The sequence below is a fragment of the Lynx canadensis genome, chromosome F1, assembly GCF_007474595.2.
Source record: "Lynx canadensis isolate LIC74 chromosome F1, mLynCan4.pri.v2, whole genome shotgun sequence".
Taxonomy (NCBI): Eukaryota; Metazoa; Chordata; class Mammalia; order Carnivora; family Felidae; genus Lynx; species Lynx canadensis.
The window spans coordinates 9,016,176-9,025,319 of record NC_044319.2 but is presented as its reverse complement, the minus strand read 5'-3'; positions in this window follow the sequence as shown (position 1 = coordinate 9,025,319).

Below are 9,144 nucleotides of genomic sequence, written 5' to 3'. Positions count from 1 at the left end.
TATGTTGAATAAAAGTAGTGAGAGTGGACATCTTTATCTTGTTCCTAATCTTAGGGAGAAAGCTCTGTTTTCCCCCATTGAGTATGATGTTTGCTGTGGGTTTTCAATATGTCACCTTTATTATTTGAGGTATGTTCCTTTGAAACCCTCTTTGTTGAGGGCTTTTATCATGAGTGGATGTTGTACTTTGTCAAATGCTTTTTCTGTATTTATTGAAATGATCATATGGTTTTATCCTTTCTCTTATTGTGTGATGTATCACATTGATTGACTTGTAAATATTAAATTAACTTTACATCCCAGGAATAAACCCTACTTGATCATGGTGAATGGTTTTATTAATGTCTTGTTGGATTTGGTTTGCTTGTATTTTGTTGAGTTTTGCATGTATGTTCATTAGGGATATTGACCTGTAGTTATCTTTTTTTTATAGTGTCTTTGACTGGTTTTGATATCAGGGTGATACTGGCCTCATAGAATGAATTTGTATGTTTTCTTTCTTTTCCTATTTTTTGGAGTAGTTTGGGTAGAAAAGGTATTAATTCTTCTTTAAATTTTTGGTAGAATTTTCCTGTGAAGCTATCTGGTCCTGGACTTCTGTTTGTTGGTGACAAAAAATTGGTTGATTACTGAATCAATCTCCTTCCTGGTAATTGGTCTCTTCAAATTTTCTATTTCTTTCTGTTTCAGTTTTGGTAGTTTATATGTTTCTAGGAATTCATTTCTTCTAGATTGTCTAATTTGTTGTCATGTGGCTTTTCATAATATTCTCTTACAATTGTTTGTATTTCTGTGGTGTTGGATGTTATTTCTCCTATTTCATTTGTGATTTTGTTTCAGTTCTCTCTCTCTTTTTCTCTCTCGTTTTGATGATGATTTTGGCTAGAGGCTTATCATTTTTTTGATCTTTTCAAAGAACCAGCCCCTAGTTTCATTGATCTCTTCTTCCTTTTTTTTCCTTTCATTTCTATATCATTTGTTTCTGCTCTAAGCTTTATTATTTCTTTCCTTCTGCTGATTTTGGGTTTTGTTTGTTATTATTTTTCTAGCTCCTTTAGGTGTAAAGTTAGGTTGTTTATTTGAAATTTTTCTTGCATTTGAGGCAGGCCTGTGTTGCAATAAACTTCCTTCCTATTACAACTTTGGCAGCATCCCAAAGGTTTTGGACTATTGTGTTTTCATTTTTATTTATTTCCATGTACTTTTTGATTATTCTTTGATTTCTTGGTTGACCCATTCATTATTTAGTAGCATGTTATTTAACCTCCCTGTATTTTGTGGTCTTTCCATATTTTGTCTTGTGGTTGATTTCTAGTTTCACAGAATTGTAATAAAAAAAGATGCATCAATATTTTTGAGTTGTTGAGACTTGTTTTGTGGCCTAATATGTGATCTATTCTGGAGAATGTTCCATGTGCGCTTGAAAAGAATGTATATTCTGCTGTTTTATTGTTGAATGTTCTGAATATATCTGTTAAATTCACCTGCCCAGTGTGTCATTCAAAGCCACTGTTTCCTTGTTGATTTTCTGTTTAGATCATCTATCAATGTAAATGGGTTGTTAAAGTCCCCTACGATTGTTGTATTACTGTTGATTAGTTCCTTTATGTTTTTTATTAACTGTTTTCTATATTTGGGTGCTTTCATGTTGGGTACATATATTTATAATTATTACATCTTCTTGTTGGATTGTCCCATTTATGATTATATAGTGCCCCTCTTTGTCTTTTTTATAGACTTTGTTTTTATTGGGCTGTTGTCTAGTATAAATGTTGCTATTCTGGCTTTCTTTTGATATCCATTTGCATGATAAATGTTTCTCCATTTCATCATTTTCAATCTGCAGGTGTCTTTAGATCTAAAAAGAGCTTCTTGTAGGCAGCATAGAGATAGGTCTTGTTTGTTTTTTTAATCCACTCTGCCACAGCTGAGAGTCTTACAGAGTTTCCTTTGTATATAAGCATCTTCTTTTCTCTTGCAACCTTTAAACTTCTTTCCTTCACTATTTTTTTTTTGTTGCCATTTTAATTACTATATGTCTTGATGTGGACCTCCTTGGGTTGAATTTGTTGGGGGCTCTCTGTGCCTCCTGAATCTGGATTTTGTTTCCCTTCTTAGTTTTGGGAAGCTATTATTTGCTCAGCTACATTTTCTGCACTCCTTTCTCTCTTCCTTTTTTTCTTAGATCCCTGTAATGGGAATGTTATCATGCTTGATGGAGTCACTGAGCTCTCTAAATCTATTCTCATGATGTAGTGTTTGTTTCTCACCTGTTCAGCTTGACTCTTACTCTATTCTCCAGGTCACTGATACATTCCTGTAGCCTACTATTTATTCTATCTATCATATTTTTAATTTCATTTACTGAGTTTTTTTTTAAATCTCTGATATGTTTTTTTGAATCTCTTTGCCAAGGATCTCACTGGTGTCCTCTACCCTTTTCTTGAGTCCAGTAAGTGTCTTTAAAATAATTACTTTAAATTCTCTATCAGACATATTACTTATTTCTGTTTTTTTAGATCTTCTACTGTGATATTTCCTGTTCTTTTAATTGGGACATATTTGTCTCCTCACATTGTCTACCTCTCTGTGTCTGTTTCTCTGTGTTAGGAAAGTCAGGTACATCTTCTGCTCTTAAAAGTAGGGGCTTTTTTTTTTTTTTAATTTTTTTTTCAACATTTATTTTATTTTTGGGACAGAGAGAGACAGAGCATGAACGGGGGAGGGGCAGAGAGAGAGGGAGACACAGAATCGGAAACAGGCTCCAGGCTCTGAGCCATCAGCCCAGAGTCTGACGCGGGGCTCGAACTCACGGACTGCGAGATCGTGACCTGGCTGAAGTCGGACGCTTAACCGACTGCGCCACCCAGGCGCCCCAAAAGTAGGGGCTTTTTAAAGAAGCCCTGTAGTGCCCTGCGGTGGAGTGTCCCCTGTTCACCAGGACCTGACCCTTCGGGGGAATCTCCTATGTGTGTTGCTTACATCCTGCTATTTTGTCTGGGTTGCTTTTTCCTTTCAATCCAGATATCTGCGCTGACTCTCTGCCTATTGTGGACTGTGCTTGCTCTCTATGATGTTATTGAAACCCAGGCCAACCAGCACTGAGACGGTGTGAGGCAGCAATATTAGAAAAAAAACTTAAAGTTTTTATTTAAATTTCATTTAGTTAACATACAGTGTAAGATTAGTTTCGGGTGCACAATATAGTGATTCAGCACTTCCATACCACACCTGGTGCTCATCACAAGTGCTATCCTTAATCCCCATCACCAATTTTATCCATCTTTCCCACCAACCTCCCCTCTGGTAACCATCAAGTATTAGAAAATTTGCGGTAAGCTACTAATCCTGGGTCATATCCTCTACTGCCTGGTGGGCACATGACAGTGGTGGTGATGGCTGGGGGCACTCAGTGTCTGTGTGTGGGGTACCTGGGCAGGACAAATTTGCACTGAGCCATTAGTCCTAGCATAGATACCCCAAAGCATGGTGCTTGCAAAGGCATGGTGTGTGGAGGTGGTAGCTGGGTAGGGTGCAACACAACATTAACAAAATTTACACCGAGTCCAGGGCTGAGGCCAACAGGCTTGGAATGGGCAAGTCCTCATCGTGCACCTAGGGTGCACTTTTAGCTGTTAGGTAGCAAGTGTTTTGCAACACCACTTCCTGCAGATGGCTTTGTGTTTATGCTAGAGGGCAGGGGAGGAAAATGGAATCTGCCAGCTACTTTTTTTCCCAAAAAAGTCCCCAAACACACTCCAAAATCAGTATAAACACATCTCCCTCCTGTTGTACAAACTGCCACTTCTTTGTTGCCTCTCCATGGGTTGTTGTCTTTTTAAGGGCAGGGACTGGGCTATCACTGGCTCTCCAGGATCACTCAGTGCTGAGTCAGCTGACTTCTAAAGCTCCAGGCTCCAAGTCCTACTGGTTATACAAACTCATGGAATTCAGCTCCTCTGGTTTTCCAGGCCAGACGTTATAGAGATTTGTTTTCCTGTGTGGTCTCTCTGGTGCTTTCCCCTCTCTGCACCCACCATGCCCTCCCTCCTGCGGGCAGCTCCCAACCGCACTTTCTGTCCTTTCTAAACTCTCAGATGCAGCTTCTCTACATTTAGTTGTGGAGTTTTTTTTTGCCAGTCTTTGGATCACTTTCTGGTTTCTTTCTTTCTTTCTTTCTTTCTTTCTTTCTTTCTTCGATGTGAGTAATATCTGGTTGTAAATGTGGAAGAAGTGAGCTTAGAGTTCTCCTACTCTGCCATCTTCCCAAGGGGCTCAAAGCATATTTTTTATGTTATGTGTATTATATATGGCTTTCTTACAATAAAGTAAGCTAGAGAGAAGAAAATGTTATTAAGTAAATCAGGAGTAAAGAAAAATACATTTATAGCACTGTTCTGTATTTATTGAAAAAAGAAAGTGTAGAAGTGGGCCTGCACAGTTCAAACCTGTGTTGTGTTCAAGGGTCATCTGTATTTCCAAATGTAACTTTGTTCTCTCTTTCCTTATTCTCGCACTCTCTTTTGGAAGTCTCACCTGTGTTCATGGGTTTGATAATGATTTAGCTTCTTTACTAGTTTTGTCCAGGTGTAGCTTGTTGCTCTATTCCAGTCCTATTTCTTCAAATGGGACAGATTTATTTAGAATATTTCACTATCAGGGGCGCCTGGGTGGCTCAGTCGGTTAAGCGGCCGACTTCGGCTCAGGTCACGATCTCGCGGTCCGTGAGTTCGAGCCCCGCATCGGGCTCTGGGCTGATGGCTCAGAGCCTGGAGCCTGCTTCCGCTTCTGTGTCTCCCTCTCTCTCTGCCCCTCCCCCGTTCATGCTCTGTCTCTCTCTGTCTCAAAAATAAATGAACGTTAAAAAAAATTAAAAATAGAATATTTCACTATCACTGCAGACCTAACATCTCTAAAAACCCTCATCATCACCTCACTTGTGTGGGGTTCCCCATCTTTTACACTAACAGACGCCTCCTCAGTGACCAAATTCTGCAAATATTTCATGTACTTTTCTCTTTCAGGTTCAGTTCTATTACTTTGGCCCTAATCTTCAGTCTAACTTCTTATAAGAGCTACTGAGTTGGCCTGTCTGGATATGGAGTCTGTTCCCTCCAGTCATCTTGCATATTGTGACTGGAATGATCCTCAATCAAATTTGTCAGCAATTCTCTATTTCCTATCCAATCAAGTGGAACCTCCTTTGCCTCCCTTTCAAGGTCACCCACATTCTTCACTGTCTCCCCCCTCCTCCCATACTCTGTCCTCTCTCCCCTAACACACACACATGCTAAGGTGGATATTATGGTATCTACTCAGATGCTCTCTTCAGAGTATGAGAGTATGAGGTACCCATCCCATCTCACCTCACCCCCTGACCCCAATGAACATCAGCTGCTGATGGCTCAAAGCTGGATCCTTCAACAAGAGGGGACCTTAATGAAAGAGAATGCATGCTTCCTCCAGGGGATGCCTGAAGCCAGTGACTGGCTAATGTGGGATCCAAACCGCTGTCCTCCGTGCTCCCATTTGGGACAACTCTAATCACTATCACAGCACCAGAACTCCACATAGGATCAGATGAGACCTCAGCTGCAACCAGTTTGATCTTCCTGCTGCACAACCCTATTTCCTCACTTCCTTACAGGTCTATGTTCTGAGACCACTCCCCAATAAATCTTCTGCACAAAACACTTGGTCTCAGAGTTTGGGAAACCAATCTAAGATAGTTCCAGGAGTGGTCCCAGGAAGTGTACTCTAACACAGGATTTGGAGATGGATCACTTGCCAGTCAGTTGACAGGGCCCTGGCATGCTGTAGCATGAACTGTTAATATTTTTCCCAGGCATAAACTGAGGTGGGACGTTGGTGTGGGGACTCCTAGACAGTGCAATACTTTTGGTGCTTAAGAATTATAAGGTACATGGGACACTTGGGTGCCTCAGTCGGTTAAATGCCTGACTTTTGATTTTGGCTCAAGTCATGATCTCAGGGTTCGTGAGTTTGAGCCCCATGTGGAGCTCTGCACTGACATCATGGAGCCTGCTTGGGATTCTCTGTCTCCATCTCTCTCTGTCTCTCCCCTGCTCTCTCTGTCTCTCTCTTTCGAAAGAAATAGATAAACATAAAAAAAAAAAAGAATTATAAGGTACAGTGTGACTTTAAGGACTTTGGAATTGGGGAACAACTTCCAACTGGCATTGATTTGTTGAAGACTCAGGGTGATTTATGACCAATTCATTCAGAATACAAAAGCAATATGGTCTGACAGAGTTTAATTAGTCTCCCACAGTCAGGCAGACTCAATTGTACAAGTGGTGCTGCTTTAGAAAAGTTTGGATTCTTAGCTCCAGCAAGTCTTCTGTGCCGAGGTTAGGCCTAATAAGGAAGGACTAACCCCTGAAATTGGGATGGGAATACCTTGGTAAATGTGGTCAAGAATCTCAGATTCCCCGATTCCCTTGAACCTGATCGGCCTCTTGTTAGGCACCCACCCCTACTCAAGATGTGCCGGGTCAGGTAAGGGATGAGAGTGAAGCCACTGCAGGAACCAGGAAAGTAAGTGTGGGATCATGTCCTGAGGGTACCGGATCAGGGATGGAGAGCAGAACATTAAGCTGCACATAACCATGGGAACACTCTCCCATGATTAAGGATTTAACGTTGTGGCAAACACCCCAGGAATGGTGATAAGGTACTAACTAGCCTGATTCTCAGGGTATCACAAAAACTGATCCATGTTCAACGAAATAAAGTTGCAAGAGCTTCCATGGTGCATGGTGGAGGAAAGTATTCACAGGCTTAGAGAAGCGGGCATGCTTCGCTATGTGTCTGCTGTGTGAAGCTAAACAAAACCAACAGCCAGCGAAGGTCCCAGGAGAGCCTACATTCACCAAAGCAACGTTGCCTGTGTTTGTGTCAGGAAGAGCAGCAGCATTGAGAAGCTCAGCCATGCCTGTTGTCTGTAGCCCAGAGCTAGTGGTAGGAAGAGATGCTGTAAAACTAGGCTCCCTGATGGATCTTATATTATTTTGAGCAAGATCTCAAAATAATATAAGCCAGATGCCAGTGCTTAACTTTCAGGAGTATTGTGGGCAAAATTATTGCAAAGACTGATGGGATTGGAGTGATATCCAGAAAATCTCAGCTTGGAGTTGGATGATAGAACATGGTGTTCCTGGATATGATATAGATGGGCTACCAACAAGGATATTATTTAATTTATACAGCCAAAAAAAATCAATGATGGATTATCAGAGACAGGGCAGTATCTCAGTAAAAATCACAATTCCTTGCTCAGTTTCCAGATCAGAACGGAACCCATTGGCTGAAGGAGGGGCTGAGTCTTTAGAAGTAAGGACTCTTCAATACCAAGGCATATATATTCATTTGTTATTCCCCTAGTACTTAACCAGGGAATTTAGAACTACTTACTAAGGTAAATGTGCTATGGTGATAAAGAGGAATACTCAGAACTTTTGAAGTTATTGAACACTGGTTCTGAATTTACACAAATACTTGGAGACCCAGTAAGCCAACATGGCTCCATATTAAAGTGAGGGATATATAAGGGCCATCAGAGTCCTAGCCAAGGTCTGGTTCTCAGAGGGCCCACTCGTCTATTGGTCCTTCCCCTAATCTCCAAATGCCTAATTGATAGGGACACCCATGGTAGTTTGAAGAACCTTCACATTAATTCCTTGACTTTTTGAGTAAGCACGAATGTAGTAGGGAGGGGCAAGTAGTGATTCTAAAGCTTCCTACCTCAGCAAAAAGAGTAAATGAAAAACAATGCTGAATCCCAAAGGGAATGGAGTAAATTAATGAAACTTTCAAAGACTTGAATATCATGGTGACTCCTATCATATCCCCATGTATTTCATCAGACCATTTCCTGCAAAAATTAAACAGAACACGGCAGGTGATAGGACAGTAGCCCCAGTTGTAGTTACTTTGCTCAGTGTGTTTTTTTGTTCGCTTGTTTTTGTTTTGCTAGAGCAGGTTAAAACACCACTCATCACTTGATATAGGAAATATATTTTTAGCTGTAACTATCAGGAAAGAGAAGTGGATTTCATTGGTGTTCCCATGGGATGAACAGTGGTTTATGTTTATGGTCTTGCCCTCAAGTCTATGCAAGTTCTTTGTTTCTTTTTTTTAAAATGTTTATTTATTTTTGAGAGAGAGAGAGACAGAGGGTGAGCAGGGGAGGGGCAAGAGAGAAGGAGACACAGAATCTGAAGCAGGCTCCAGGCTCTGAGCTGTCAGCACAGTGCCCCACGCGGGACTCGAATTTATGAACCATGAGATCATCACCTGAATTGAAGTCGGACGCTTAACTGACTGAACCGCCCAGGTGCCCCAAGTCTATGCAAGTTCTTACATCCTTTACCAAGATGTAATCTGAAGTAGCCTGGATTTTATGGACATTCTGTAAAATGTCATATTTATTCACCATATGATTGACATCATGTAATAGTAACAGATGAGAGATATAAGGCAAGTATGTTGGAGGCCTTTGTTTATACATAATATATACACCAAATTATAAGGTTTACACACCATAAACCTTAGAGAATAGGTAGTACATCTACAAAGATTTATAGGATTTCTGACTCCAGACAACATGGAGTAGACACAATCTGCCTACTTCTCCCACTATAGACTCTGGAAAATATATATATATACACACACATATATATACATGTATGTGTGTGTATATATATATATATATATTTGATAGATATATCCAATATAATAAGGCTCTAAGAGGTGGAGAAAAAAAGGCAGATCAAGGAGGAAACTTGGGATCTAAGGCATGACATTACAGGGATTTCCCTTGCTTCCGCCCTCCTCCCTTATGTATCCCAGACTAAGTAATAGAGAGACCAACAACCCAGAAATGCCAACAGGTACAACCACCACCACCACAACAGAAACTACTTGTTTTCCCACTTTTCCCTTATAGTAAATGACTGCTGTGCCTGAGAAGTAGCAGCAGTGGGATTGGGGGAAGAGGCAAGGGTGGGTAGAGGTCAAGAAGGATTTAAATGTGGGGTGCCTGGATAGCATAGTCAGTTAAGCATCCAACTTCAGCTCAGGTCATGATCTTGCAGTTCATGAGTTCAAGCCCTGCGTTGGGCT